The following is an 11650-nucleotide window of genomic DNA, read 5'->3' on the forward strand; positions in this document are numbered from 1 at the left end:
TTATATGCATGTTTTAATAACAATAAATAGTTGGTTTTAGTAACAATAAATAGTAAGTTTTCGTAACAAAAAAAATGTAAAAATAAAAATAGTACGTTGAACTTAAAACTGTTCTGTATTGCGGTCGGCTGCTGCAATGTAATATATTGAGTGTGGAGTATTGAGACGCTTATATTATATGCTATTGTATAAAAAATGGATTTAAAGATCATTAGCTGGTATAAAAAAACGTCAAAGAAATGAAAAAAAATTCGGATTTTTGATGGTTTTGAATGCCTTCTAGCGTTCATATTAATGTCCGTTCATAATAATGTCCGTTCATTTAATGTCCGTCCAAATAAGGTCCGATAAGGTAAGTTGACAATAGTGGTAATATGTTGGTTGTCGAATATGTCGTTGACGGAGAGGTAGTAGTCCTGAAAGTACCGCCCCATCAACTGTAAAATGGCTGGATACTGCCCGAGGAAGTTTAAGCATGCACTCGGGTTTGATTTGCAAATAGTATGGAGGTGTTTGTCAACATTTATATACAACGTATGAACTATGAAGCAAAAAATGCCAAAAATGCCTTATTTTGGATTTATTACCCAAAAACTGATTTTCGCCCAATTTTGCTAACTTCTGATAGAAACCTGTTAAAGACTTATAGATGCGCTTAAACGTTGATGGTTTATAACCTACCGAACCGCGTCGAGGAAACGGCAACAAAGCTTATAGTAAAACATCTTCCAAAATGTTTCCTTCTATTCTGATGATTTTCCGTTTATCAAATCATATTCTTTGGTCATACAAGAACAATTCAGTGAAAACAGTGAAATTTGGATTTCTTCAGATATAAAGGTTTCTTCAGATATTTAGCTTCCAGTACCTCGATGGTGACTTATGTTATTCACTGATTGATCACTATCATGGTCAAAATTCATTCAAAGTTTCGGTCAAAGAAACGGCAGAGAAGCTTCTATTTAGTTAACTGAATAAATCAAATATTATTCAAACAGATTTCAATTTTATACTGATTTTTGCCGCATTAATAATAAAAATACTGTGTTGAGTGTATATCTATCTTCAATTTAAATTGAGTTCAATCAAATCTAAAATTAATTTATAACTTTTGCTCTGATTAAATCTACAATTTATTTTGTTCCATTCATTGTCAATGTAATTAATAAATTTGATTTCGCTCATCAGCACTGATCGTCATTTTTTAAGAGCTCTCCTTGCACTCCCTGTTATTCCATCGTCTCTGCTCTAATCTACACCGTCATTTTTTTCACCTTCATCTCCATCATCGTCTCCATTATTATCTCCTTCATCATTTCCGTTTCCATCGCTATCATTGTTCCCACCGTCATCCTCAATGGCTCGCTCGTATATGTTATCAATGAGAACGAACAACCCAGCAACGTTCTCCTCTCCAGTTTCCCTGATCTGGATATACAACTAACCATTATCCTGTACAGTGTACTTCTGAATTGTAAAATTAAATTATCCTAAAACATAACATAAAATCGGTAAGCTATAACATTAACATTAGTGCTATAAGATCAGTAACTGTAAGATAAAGAAAGCAAATATAATTATAACGTTATGAAATTAATTTCTTCTAATATTTAAGATTAATTTGTGAATCCTAAAATTGCAGTATCTCTACAAATTTTTATATAAACAAACAAAATCCCGATTCACCATAAAGTCCAGGGGTGTAGGAAGCGGGGGGGGGGGGAGCAGGGGGGGGGGCATCGCAAACGACCATTCGTAACCTTTCACTTAACATTTTTTCAAAATGGTGAAATGGAAAAAATCAGCGTATAATCTTTGGAGCACGCTTCTTTTCCTTGTGGTGATTTCTAAAATCACGTGACTTAACTTTTCCGCAGTTTTCTCCCAGCTGTTCCGTAGCCCGATCTCCCTGTTTGCCTCCCCAATCTCACTTATCAGCTTCTTATTTCCCGCTAACTTCTCAAACGCTTCCAGAATAGCTCCTGCGTCTCCTGGAGGTACTTTAAGTCCATTCACACCGTTTTCAATAAGCTCATCAGGTCCCCCTACCGCAGAAACGAGCATGCAGCAACCTGCCGCCATTCCCTCAATAACCACCAGTCCAAATGCCTCATACAGCGAGGGGACCACCATTATATCCGAGGCTGCCATATACTCAACTAACTCACTCATTGGCTTTGCCCCAAGGTAGTTGAACTGGGGGTACTCTTGTAGAAGGTGCTCTGAGGGAGACTTCTCGTATTCTCCGATAAGGCGAAAAGTGAGTGGTATATTTGTTTTACTGAGTGCCTCGAGTGCAAACTTTATTCCTTTCCCCGGAGAAAATCTCCCAACGTATAGAACGTTCATAACGCTGGAAGAAAAGTTTAACTTATTTCTGGAATGTTCCTTGTCTAGATGTTTGAACTTCTCGAGCTCAATGCCTGGAGTAATGTGAGTTGCTTTTGTTGCATTGGTTAGCTCTTGTTCATTTCTAAGTTGATGAACTATGCATGATGCTTTTTTGTTAATCTTTCGCTCCACCACCATTCTTTTTTCACCAATTTCTGTTATCTGTTCCGACTGGAACTTCAGGATTCCCAAAGAATGATGAACGTGTACTTGTGGTAGTCCTAATTTAAGCCCCACATACCCACTCAACCAGTAGTTGGTGAAAACAGCTTCAAATTCAGTAGGATCGATCTGAGAGGTGAAGTTGTCGAGGTGATAATAGACAAGGTCTTTAAAGAGATGCTGCTGGGGCCCTGCCACAATGTACTGTAGTCTGAGGGTAGAGGACAAGGTGACCATCCCAACTTGGTCCGGGCTTTCACTTCTTGTGAATACAGTTATGTTCAAGCCTAGGGTGGACAAATGTTTGCTTACTTCTCTTACGTAAGGGACTTGACCTCCTTTTCCATAACTGAGTCTTTCGAATGGGTTATCGGCCATGGAGATAATTGCAAGACTCACTGGCTTTCTTTCTCTCATGTATAATTCAGATACCAAAACCAAAGCGATGCTAGTGGCAAAAAACTTAAACAGAGTGAGAGAGTCTTTAGCTGCTGATATCGTTATCATATTTTATTATCTTTAAGCCCCTGATATTGATATTATTAATAATAAGTGATGTGTCAATATATTATGAATAAAGTAGAACAGAGTGAACGACAATACGATAAAGATGGACATCATCAGTCCCAAGGACAAAACGATAAAACATAACTGACAACTGTGATGCGGCGGACACATAACACAACTCTAAACATTATAGAAAGAGCTTACAAAATTAAAAGGTATCATATACAAAATACATTATATAATGAGGGAACTTAACGTTATCTTTTTTTAATTTCTTTAGAGAGGCTGGACCTGGTGGCTCACGAGAGGAAAGCATGAGAGTCGGAAGATTATACAATGAGGGATCTTAATGTGTTTTCTCATTAAAAACAGATAAGTACTTGTAATCTTTTTTATTCTTTGTTATAGAGGGTGGACCTGCAGTGGCCCACGAGAAGAAAGCAGGAGGGTCGGAACAGACGGGCCTTGACTCCTACGGATCGAGTCACGTAATATATGTTCAGAGATCATGAAAGTTTTCACGTCAGTCACGAGAGTTGTCATGTCATGTGTTTAGGAGTTGTGAGAAGGATCCGGTAAAAACTACTAATCTGGCATCATTAAGCGTTTGGTGTAAGTTGACAATAGTGGTAATATGTTGGTTGTCGAATATGTCGTTGACGGAGAGGTAGTAGTCATGAAAGTACTGCCCCATCAACTGTAAAATGGCTGGATACTGCCCGAGAAAGTTTAAGCATGCACTCGTGTTTGATTTGCAAATAGTATGGAGGTGTTTGTCCACATTTATATACAACGTAATAATATGAATAAAAATATGAAGCAACAAATGCCAAAAATGCCTTATTTTGGCTTTATTGCACAAAAACTGATTTTCGCCCAATTTTGCTAACTTCTGATACCTACTGATAGAAACCTGTTAAAGACTTCTAGATGCGCTTAAACCTACCGACCCGCGTCGAGGAAACGGCAGCAAAGCTTCTAGTAAAACATCTTCCAAAATGTTTCCTTCTATTCTGATGATTTTCTGTTTATCAAATCATATTCTTTGGTAATTTTACTTTCAGTACCCCAATCGTGTCTTGTGCCATCCACAGTTAACTCATTGGTTGGTCATTCAAGAATAATTCAATGAAAACAGTGAAATTTGGGTCGAGGAAAGCTGAAATCTGAAAATTTCCTACCGGTAGGACACTTTCATAATTTTCCTTTCATCAAAGATTTCTTCAGATACAAAGGTTTCTTCAAATATTTAGCTGATGGTGACTTATGTTATTCACTGATTAGTGATTGATCACTATCATGGTCAAAATTCATTCAAAATTTCGGTCAAAGAAACGGCAGAGAAGCTTTTATTTAGGTAACTGAATAAATCAAATATTTTTTAACAGATTTCAATTTTATACTGATTTTTGTCAAGTGCATATCTATCTTCAATTTAAATTGAGTTCAATCAAATCTAAAATTAATTTATAACTTTTGCTCTGATTAAATCTACAATTTATTTTGTTCCATTCATTGTCAATGTAATTAATAATTTCGATTTCGCTCATCAGCACTGATCGTCATTTTTCAAGAGCTCTCCTTGCACTCCCTGTTATTCCATCGTCTCTGCTCTAATCTACACCGTCATTTTTTCCACCTTCATCTCCATCATCGTCTCCATTATTATCTCCTTCATCATTTCCGTTTCCATCGCTATCATTGTTCCCACCGTCATCCTCAATGGCTCGCTCGTATATGTTATCAATGAGAACGAACAACCCAGCAACGTTCTCCTCTCCAGTTTCCCTGATCTGGATATACAACTAACCATTATCCTGTACAGTGTACTTCTGAATTGTAAAATTATATTATCCTAAAACATAACATAAAATCGGTAAGCTATAACATTAACATTAGTGCTATAAGATCAGTAACTGTAAGATAAAGAAAGCAAATATAATTATAACGTTATGAAATTAATTTCTTCTAATATTTAAGATTAATTTGTGAATCCTAAAATTGCAGTATCTCTACAAATTTTTATATAAACAAACAAAATCCCGATTCACCATAAAGTCCAGGGGTGTAGGAAGCGGGGGGGGGGGGAGCAGGGGGGGGGGCATCGCAAACGACCATTCGTAACCTTTCACTTAACATTTTTTCAAAATGGTGAAATGGAAAAAATCAGCGTATAATCTTTGGAGCACGCTTCTTTTCCTTGTGGTGATTTCTAAAATCACGTGACTTAACTTTTCCGCAGTTTTCTCCCAGCTGTTCCGTAGCCCGATCTCCCTGTTTGCCTCCCCAATCTCACTTATCAGCTTCTTATTTCCCGCTAACTTCTCAAACGCTTCCAGAATAGCTCCTGCGTCTCCTGGAGGTACTTTAAGTCCATTCACACCGTTTTCAATAAGCTCATCAGGTCCCCCTACCGCAGAAACGAGCATGCAGCAACCTGCCGCCATTCCCTCAATAACCACCAGTCCAAATGCCTCATACAGCGAGGGGACCACCATTATATCCGAGGCTGCCATATACTCAACTAACTCACTCATTGGCTTTGCCCCAAGGTAGTTGAACTGGGGGTACTCTTGTAGAAGGTGCTCTGAGGGAGACTTCTCGTATTCTCCGATAAGGCGAAAAGTGAGCGGTATATTTGTTTTACTGAGTGCCTCGAGTGCAAACTTTATTCCTTTCCCCGGAGAAAATCTCCCAACGTATAGAACGTTCATAACGCTGGAAGAAAAGTTTAACTTATTTCTGGAATGTTCCTTGTCTAGATGTTTGAACTTCTCGAGCTCAATGCCTGGAGTAATGTGAGTTGCTTTTGTTGCATTGGTTAGCTCTTGTTCATTTCTAAGTTGATGAACTATGCATGATGCTTTTTTGTTAATCTTTCGCTCCACCACCATTCTTTTTTCACCAATTTCTGTTATCTGTTCCGACTGGAACTTCAGGATTCCCAAAGAATGATGAACGTGTACTTGTGGTAGTCCTAATTTAAGCCCCACATACCCACTTTTTTTGATTGAATACGCCCAATGGGCGCTGGTCTGTACCGAAATATAAAAAACATACAATATAAAATTATAGAGAAACATAGAGAATAAAATTCTAGCAAGCCTCCGAAAACTATTTAGCATTGTGTGTCGACGTAACTAGAAAATAGCATAAAAATATGAGTTGCAGTTCAGGTTCTGTTACTTTAACATTTACCAGTCTCAGCACTGAAAAAAACACACTAAATAAGCTTTCAACGCGGTTCATTTATTAATTGTAAAAAGTGGTAAATCTACACACGGCAACTCCAGTCAGCACCAAATAACACTCAACATACATCATACATTAACTCTTATCAGGAGCTTTGGGACGTTTGAGATGATAAGGTTTTATCAGCCGTGCAGATCTTTCTGTCGCGTATGAAATAATGTTTATTTGAGTCTTTCTGGATCATCTGTTTCATCTCCTTAACAAGTTTACTATGCGCACGCTGTTCCTCTTTGGTTCGGTCCGGTCCCAAATAAACATGTTTGAAAGAGTCACTGTCTCTGAGGTTTCGTGCACGCATCAAAATCAAGTCTACCTCACTGGCACAACCAAATTCGACCTTGATAGGCCTATTCTTACCCGGTTCCTTCCTTCCGATTCTGTAGACCTCACCAGTGCGGAGCACGGGGAAAGCGTCAGTTCCGTAAAGTATGTCCTTGACAACTTTGTTGAGCTCAAAATCGGCTTCTTTATCACTTTCATGGCAACCGTAGATCATCAAGTACTTCGATCGTTTCTTCTCTTCATTTACAGTCCTGACGGCTTGTTTGATAGAGTTTTCTGTTAAAGGTTTCCCGCTAGGACGCTGAGCAGTGTTTTTCTTGACAACATCCGTCCAACTTTTCATTTCTGATTTAACTGTCTCCTGAACTGAATTCATCTGTCCTTGTTGAGTTTCAATAATTAGTTTCTGATCCGCTATTTTCTCCGATTTCATGACATCAATTTTCCCAGCAGCACTTTTACAAAGTTCAATATTCTTCTCCGCCAATTTCATTAAGCTGCCGATGATTTTGACGAGTGGATTTTTGTTAAGTTTCATTAAAGCGGTCTCAGTAAAGTCAGATCTACATGAAACATTGGCAACCTTGAATATTTTCTGAATTTCTGATGTCATCTCATGGTCCATCGCGTTGAGCCGGTCCACTGAAAAATCCATGCTACACAGTCGGCGCTGTTGAAAGTCGACGTGGCGAGTAACACTTTCACTGATAACGATCACTGATAAGCGAGCTAAAAAACAGTGCAAATACAAATTGGTTTACTGCGAACTGAGTGCAAATACAAATTGGTTTACTGCGAACTGAGTGCAAATACAAATTGGTTTACTGCGAACTGATACAAATTGGTTTACTGCGAACTGAAATTGGTTTACTGCGAACTGAATTGGTTTACTGCGAACTGAATTGGTTTACTGCGAACTGAATTGGTTTACACTCAACCAGTAGTTGGTGAAAACAGCTTCAAATTCAGTAGGATCGATCTGAGAGGTGAAGTTGTCGAGGTGATAATAGACAAGGTCTTTAAAGAGATGCTGCTGGGGCCCTGCCACAATGTACTGTAGTCTGAGGGTAGAGGACAAGGTGACCATCCCAACTTGGTCCGGGCTTTCACTTCTTGTGAATACAGTTATGTTCAAGCCTAGGGTGGACAAATGTTTGCTTACTTCTCTTACGTAAGGGACTTGACCTCCTTTTCCATAACTGAGTCTTTCGAATGGGTTATCGGCCATGGAGATAATTGCAAGACTCACTGGCTTTCTTTCTCTCATGTATAATTCAGATACCAAAACCAAAGCGATGCTAGTGGCAAAAAACTTAAACAGAGTGAGAGAGTCTTTAGCTGCTGATATCGTTATCATATTTTATTATCTTTAAGCCCCTGATATTGATATTATTAATAATAAGTGATGTGTCAATATATTATGAATAAAGTAGAACAGAGTGAACGACAATACGATAAAGATGGACATCATCAGTCCTAAGGACAAAACGATAAAACATAACTGACAACTGTGATGCGGTGGACGCCGGACACATAACACAACTATAAACATTATAGAAAGAGCTTACAAAATTAAAAGGTATCATATACAAAATACATTATACAATGAGGGAACTTAACGTTATCTTTTTTTAATTTTTTTAGAGAGGCTGGACCTGGTGGCTCACGAGAGGAAAGCATGAGAGTCGGAAGATTATACAATGAGGGATCTTAATGTGTTTTCTCATTAAAAACAGATAAGTACTTGTAATCTTTTTTATTCTTTGTTATAGAGGGTGGACCTGCAGTGGCCTACGAGAAGAAAGCAGGAGGGTCGGAACAGACGGGCCTTGACTCCTACGGATCGAGTCACGTAATATATGTTCAGAGATCATGAAAGTTTTCACGTCAGTCACGAGAGTTGTCATGTCATGTGTTTAGGAGTTGTGAGAAGGATCCGGTAAAAACTACTAATCTGGCATCATTAAGCGTTTGGTGTAAGTTGACAATAGTGGTAATATGTTGGTTGTCGAATATGTCGTTGACGGAGAGGTAGTAGTCATGAAAGTACTGCCCCATCAACTGTAAAATGGCTGGATACTGCCCGAGAAAATTAAGCATGCACTCGTGTTTGATTTGCAAATAGTATGGAGGTGTTTGTCCACATTTATATACAACGTAATAATATGAATAAAAATATGAAGCAACAAATGCCAAAAATGCCTTATTTTGGATTTATTGCACAAAAACTGATTTTCGCCCAATTTTGCTAACTTCTGATAGAAACCTGTTAAAGACTTCTAGATGCGCTTAAACGTTGTTGGTTTATAACCTACCGAACCGCGTCGAGGAAACGGCAGCAAAGCTTCTAGTAAAACATCTTCCAAAATGTTTCCTTCTATTCTGATGATTTTCTGTTTATCAAATCATATTCTTTGGTCATTTTACTTTCAGTACCCCAATCGTGTCTTGTGCCATCCACAGTTAACTCATTGGTTGGTCATTCAAGAATAATTCAATGAAAACAGTGAAATTTGGGTCGAGGAAAGCTGAAATCTGAAAATTTCCTACCGGTAGGACACTTTCATAATTTTCCTTTCATCAAAGATTTCTTCAGATACAAAGGTTTCTTCAAATATTTAGCTGATGGTGACTTATGTTATTCACTGATTAGTGATTGATCACTATCATGGTCAAAATTCATTCAAAATTTCGGTCAAAGAAACGGCAGAGAAGCTTCTATTTAGTTAACTGAATAAATCAAATATTTTTTAACATATTTCAATTTTATACTGATTTATGTCAAGTGCATATCTATCTTCAATTTAAATTGAGTTCAATCGAATCTAAAATTAATTTATAACTTTTGCTCTGATTAAATCTACAATTTATTTTGTTCCATTCATTGTCAATGTAATTAATAATTTCGATTTCGCTCATCAGCACTGATCGTCATTTTTCAAGAGCTCTCCTTGCACTCCCTGTTATTGATATTCCATCGTCTCTGCTCTAATCTACACCGTCATTTTTTCCACCTTCATCTCCATCATCGTCTCCATTATTATCTCCTTCATCATTTCCGTTTCCATCGCTATCATTGTTCCCACCGTCATCCTCAATGGCTCGCTCGTATATGTTATCAATGAGAACGAACAACCCAGCAACGTTCTCCTCTCCAGTTTCCCTGATCTGGATATACAACTAACCATTATCCTGTACAGTGTACTTCTGAATTGTAAAATTAAATTATCCTAAAACATAACATAAAATCGGTAAGCTATAACATTAACATTAGTGCTATAAGATCAGTAACTGTAAGATAAAGAAAGCAAATATAATTATAACGTTATGAAATTAATTTCTTCTAATATTTAAGATTAATTTGTGAATCCTAAAATTGCAGTATCTCTATAAATTTTTATATAAACAAACAAAATCCCGATTCACCATAAAGTCCAGGGGTGTAGGAAGCGGGGGGGCATCGCAAACGACCATTCGTAACCTTTCACTTAACATTTTTTCAAAATGGTGAAATGGAAAAAATCAGCGTATAATCTTTGGAGCACGCTTCTTTTCCTTGTGGTGATTTCTAAAATCACGTGACTTAACTTTTCCGCAGTTTTCTCCCAGCTGTTCCGTAGCCCGATCTCCCTGTTTGCCTCCCCAATCTCACTTATCAGCTTCTTATTTCCCGCTAACTTCTCAAACGCTTCCAGAATAGCTCCTGCGTCTCCTGGAGGTACTTTAAGTCCATTCACACCGTTTTCAATAAGCTCATCAGGTCCCCCTACCGCAGAAACGAGCATGCAGCAACCTGCCGCCATTCCCTCAATAACCACCAGTCCAAATGCCTCATACAGCGAGGGGACCACCATTATATCCGAGGCTGCCATATACTCAACTAACTCACTCATTGGCTTTGCCCCAAGGTAGTTGAACTGGGGGTACTCTTGTAGAAGGTGCTCTGAGGGAGACTTCTCGTATTCTCCGATAAGGCGAAAAGTGAGCGGTATATTTGTTTTACTGAGTGCCTCGAGTGCAAACTTTATTCCTTTCCCCGGAGAAAATCTCCCAACGTATAGAACGTTCATAACGCTGGAAGAAAAGTTTAACTTATTTCTGGAATGTTCCTTGTCTAGATGTTTGAACTTCTCGAGCTCAATGCCTGGAGTAATGTGAGTTGCTTTTGTTGCATTGGTTAGCTCTTGTTCATTTCTAAGTTGATGAACTATGCATGATGCTTTTTTGTTAATCTTTCGCTCCACCACCATTCTTTTTTCACCAATTTCTGTTATCTGTTCCGACTGGAACTTCAGGATTCCCAAAGAATGATGAACGTGTACTTGTGGTAGTCCTAATTTAAGCCCCACATACCCACTCAACCAGTAGTTGGTGAAAACAGCTTCAAATTCAGTCGGATCGATCTGAGAGGTGAAGTTGTCGAGGTGATAATAGAAAAGGTCTTTAAAGAGATGCTGCTGGGGCCCTGCCACAATGTACTGTAGTCTGAGGGTAGAGGACAAGGTGACCATCCCAACTTGGTCCGGGCTTTCACTTCTTGTGAATACAGTAATGTTGAAGCCTAGGGTGGACAAATGTTTGCTTACTTCTCTTACGTAAGGGACTTGACCTCCTTTTCCATAACTGAGTCTTTCGAATGGGTTATCGGCCATGGAGATAATTGCAGGACTCACTGGCTTTCTTTCTCTCATGTATAATTCAGATACCAAAACCAAAGCGATGCTAGTGGCAAAAAACTTAAACAGAGTGAGAGAGTCTTTAGCTGCTGATATCGTTATCATATTTTATTATCTTTAAGCCCCTGATATTGATATTATTAATAATAAGTGATGTGTCAATATATTATGAATAAAGTAGAACAGAGTGAACGACAATACGATAAAGATGGACATCATCAGTCCTAAGGACAAAACGATAAAACATAACTGACAACTGTGATGCGGTGGACGCCGGACACATAACACAACTATAAACATTATAGAAAGAGCTTACAAAATTAAAAGGTATCATATACAAAATACATTATACAATGAGGGAACTTAACGTTATATTTTTT

The sequence above is a fragment of the Bolinopsis microptera genome, chromosome 2, assembly GCF_026151205.1.
Source record: "Bolinopsis microptera isolate Bmic1 chromosome 2, MBARI_Bmic_1.0, whole genome shotgun sequence".
Lineage (NCBI taxonomy): Eukaryota > Metazoa > Ctenophora > Tentaculata > Lobata > Bolinopsidae > Bolinopsis > Bolinopsis microptera.